Genomic DNA, 4,435 nt, shown 5'->3' on the forward strand with positions numbered 1-4,435 from the left:
GTTATAAATGTGAGATTTCCTGATACTTTCAAGTATCAGCTTGAATTTTTCTTCATAAGAAAATCTTCTAAAACTTTGACGAGGGACATGGAATGACTCCTGGATTCCTTACTGGACTGCTCAGATTGTATATTTTCGTGATACTGGAGATTGAATCCAGGGGCACTCTATCACTGAGCCACATTTCATACCCATTTTAAGTTTCTGAGGCTGATCCTCCTACTCTGCCTCCAGAGTCATTGTTGTAACAGGCATATGCCCCCACTCCCAGCCCTCCTGTCTTTTGTCTTTAATTCTGTTTCCCTAGAGAGCTATAAATTCACTAGATGTTTATAATACTTTATTGTTCATTTTAATATCACATTTTTAGCTCCTCAATAATTATTAGGATGCTTTTCTTGGTTAAATTTTCCAGAATTCACCAATTTGCTGCAATTTTCTTCTTCAAAGCATTAATTCTTGGATTTATTTGTTAATACTATTGTCCTTCAGTTTCCTTTTTTGTTGTTGTTTTTGGTGGTGCTGGGGATTGAACCTTTGTGCGTGCAAAGCAAGCACTCTACCAACTGAGCTATATCCCCAGCCCTCAGTTCCCTTCTTTTGCAAGGAGTGGAGTTAAAGGTGGAGCTAGGGGAGTTGGACAATAGGCCTCGTGCTTGCCAGACAAACCCTCAACCACTGAGCAGCTTTCTCAAGCCCCCTATGGTTTCAAATTTAACATTATTTTACCTTATTTCCATAGACCAAATTCATCAAGTCAAATGACCAAAGCTGAATGCTTGTACCTTATTTTTCTTTAATAAAAGCATTTTAAAGTTACAAAGCTAGGACGGAAGTCTTATATAGAATGTTTTAAATATGTGTCTTCAGTTATTGATTTGTTGGGGGTTTGGGGATGTTGTTGTTGTTGTTTTGGTACTGGAGATTGAACCCAGGGGTGCTTTATCACTCAGCTACATCCCCAACACTTTTTTTTTATTTTGCCAAGTTAGTGAGGCTGGCCTTGAACTTGTGATTCTCCTGTCTCCAGCTCTAAGATTACAGGTGTAGGTCACTGCATCTGGCTTGGTTTGCATATTAAAGATAAAACTCAATGCTGCAAGAAAGGAAATAAGAAGCATGCTTCAGGGATGGGGGTGGTATTGAGGCCATTTGTAAAATGGGTTTGTTCTGGAGATGAAATGAGTTAATGCATGAAAACTTCTAGAACAATTTTCGGCACTTAGTAAAATACATTTGGGAATTCAGTTCCCATTGTTTCATGAGCCTCTTCATCTGTGTGTTCAAAATTGAACCCATTAGAGCTGGGCTTGTGTTCAGAGCGCTTGCCTAGCCTATGGGAGGCACTGGGCTCAACCCTGAGGTCCTAAGCCATGCTCTTCCGCCAGACTCTCTCCTCTGGTCACCCACAGCACACTGCTCCCTGGTCCCTAGGTACCTTCCTTTCAATGCATGCACCTCCTCCACCTTCAGACTCTGTGCTAAATTCTGCCATTACAGAGACAAATCCCTGCCTTCTACTTCCAAAACGCTGCCCACTTCCAGCTCTCACAGCCCACCGGCCCACGTGGTGAGCCACTCCCCCCTTTCTGTGCAGCTTGGCACAGGCAAAGGTTTCCTTGGCTGCCTTTCCCTGAGACTCCCAGCTCCTCGTTGCCACATCTCTGGGATGGCATCAACTGCTTGGCGCATTAGGTCTTCAAGCCATATCAGAGGAATTCCGGAAGGAAAGAGAACAGAGCAAAAGGAACTTAGGAAGGCTGTTCCCTGGTGCCGATGTTCACAAGGTAGGAGACAGTCAGGCCAAGCTGCTGCTGTGGCAGGGTAAGGACAGATGCCAGCAGCAACAAATGGGCTTCTTCCCGTCCCTGGAGGGCTTTCCCCACTGCACGGCAGCCAGTGACATCGTTGACTGCTTCCTGGCCCACACCAAGTGGCTGATTCCAGTAAGGAAATTAGGACACAGTGGGATCCTTTTTTTTTTATTCATTATTGCTGGTTCTTTTTTTTTTTGTTTTAGAAACAATACCTTTATTTTATTTATTTATTTTTATGTAGTGCTGAGGATCCAACCCCGGGCCTCAGGACCTCGAATGTGCTAGACAAGCGCTCTACTGCCCAGCCCCTCATTATTGCTGTTTTTTTATAATAGAGGGACCACTCAGGAAATCCTCTCCCTCTTTCTCTTCCAAAAGGTGGAGAACCATTGATGTCTGTTGTGACAAAGCAACACCAAGAGCCAGCTTCATGCTCTGGAGGGAACACTTCACTTGCTCCGGAGGGTTTCCAGAACTCTACGTGACCAAAGAAACCTCTCTAGTAACAAACTATAGAAATGATCCCTGTATAATCAGCTGGGTCACTTTATCAGCCACTGCTTGGGGCTGCCTCTATTTCCAGAGCACACTCATGCATCACTTATCTTGATAGAAGAAGTGTACTGGTCTGGTGACTGACCTTCCCTATAATACTCTCCACGTTAGTCATTCTCCAATTTCTTTGGAACAGGGGAGGATGTTTCCCTCTAGTTGAGATCCTCTCTCGTCCACCCTCAAGGTAAAATTGTCTGCCAAGAGTTAGGAGCACATCTTGCCCTTGTCTAGCTTAGGACCCACTCAAATGACTCAAGGACAGACAACGACCTATACTCCCTCCTATGACCTTTAGAGGGCAATCACAAGTCCCCTTCTCATTTCTCTTCCCTTTGCAGACTATTTCACAGGACGACAAAACCTACCAGTGGGGTCAAGCTCCAATGGGAAACTAGGTCATCAGACTGAATCTAGCCGCAGGTCCTGACCTGGACGAAGCATTCCACAGCTTCCAGAACAGACTGCACCATTTTCAGATCAGGTTTAAGCTGACTCTCCTTGTTCAACACCTGAAGCCTCAGTCTCACTGTTAAAGGATTGAAAAACCATAGAAACGAGCGATAGGTAATGAACCCCAGGAAGTAGCCCAGGCAGTAGAAACAAAACCAAACAACAAAAAGTAATAAAATAAAAAAATTAAAGGATGTTTCAAGTGGTACTGCGTATAATGACAAAGTGCTAGAGGGAACAACCTGTGGGAAGAACAAATGAAACAGGACAGCAACCCATGGGTGGACTGGAACTTGGCTGTTGGAAGCTGGGACCTGGAAACACTGGAAGTTCCCCTTGTTGGTCAAAGGAGGATTCCAGATCCTGCGAGAACGTCCTTGCCAGATTTAAATATAAACAGTGAAGGATGAACATTCTAAGTGGGACGAGCTGAATTAGGATCACAGCCTCAGCCACCCAGGGGAGAATATAGGAAGAGGGCACCTGGGGAGCCAAAAAGTAGTCCCTCAGGATCAAGTTGGCAGAAGCCAGAGCCATCGCACACGTAGCAAGTCCCCAGTTCAGCCCAAGTCCCATAAAGTAGGGCTTAGGTCCACTTCCTCCTCCCTGTTGACTACATTCTGTCATCTTCATGGTGACTATTGAATTGAGGCTGGAAGACAGGTTGATCTCATTCACCAAGGATGGTTCTGGGATCCCCAATAGAAGTACACATACCTGGGGTGTTATGTCTGAACTTCATTTCCTGAATAATAAACCTACAGCAGAACCTGGGAGTTTGAAATCCTGTCTCACATAACACCAATGAAGCTTTCTCTTGCAGAGACACTGGCTACATGAACTGTTACAGGTATTAGTTCCAGAATCTAAGCATGTGACTTTAGTAACATAATCTCTCTAACCATCAACTCCTGTCTACAAAAAGGGGATAGTTGTGTGGGACTGATAATTTTATGGCACAGTAAGTGCCTGGCGTGTGTGAGGCCTGGGTTTGGTCCCCAGCACCACAGGGAGAGAATATTTAAGACTGTTGAGGATTAAATAAATAACCCATCCTGAAAGCTCTTACACATGGGTGTGGGGATCAGTACTGGCTGACATCAGGGAAGCAATGCAAGGTTCTATTCTCAAGTTTTAAGACATCATAATTATTTTCTTTTTGTTTGGAGGCAGGGTACCAGGGTTTGAACTCTGGGGCACTCGGCCATTGAACCATATCCCCAGTCCTATTTTGTATTTTATTTAGAGACAGGGTCTCACTGAGTTGCTTAGCACCTCATTGTTGCTGAGGCTGGCTTTGACCTGCGATCCTCCTGTCTCAGCCTTCCAAGCCACTGGGATTACAGGTGTGCACCACTGTGCCTGGCCCACCTTAAATTACTTCTTAAACAAAGCAGGAAATAAGTGTTACAAAGAGATCAAGAAATGTAAATCACTCAGATGCCTCTGGGCACACCTGTAATCCTAGTGACTCTGGAGGCTGAGGCAGGAGGATCATGAGTTCAAAGCCAGCCTCAGCAACTTAGTGAGGCCCTATCTCAAAATAAGATATAGAAAAGGGGGAGAAGGGATATGGCTCAGTGGTTAAATCCCCAGTACAAACAACAACAACA

At 44.7% G+C, this 4,435-nt stretch overlaps 1 pseudogene; it reads right to left on the reverse strand.

Moving 5' to 3' along the window:
- Window positions 1–2,156: 2,156 nt before the first annotated feature.
- Window positions 2,157–2,357, reverse strand: LOC113181567 (small nucleolar RNA U3; annotated as a pseudogene).
- Window positions 2,358–4,435: the final 2,078 nt, after the last annotated feature.

This window comes from Urocitellus parryii, chromosome 7 (genome assembly GCF_045843805.1).
Source record: "Urocitellus parryii isolate mUroPar1 chromosome 7, mUroPar1.hap1, whole genome shotgun sequence".
Taxonomy (NCBI): domain Eukaryota; kingdom Metazoa; phylum Chordata; class Mammalia; order Rodentia; family Sciuridae; genus Urocitellus; species Urocitellus parryii.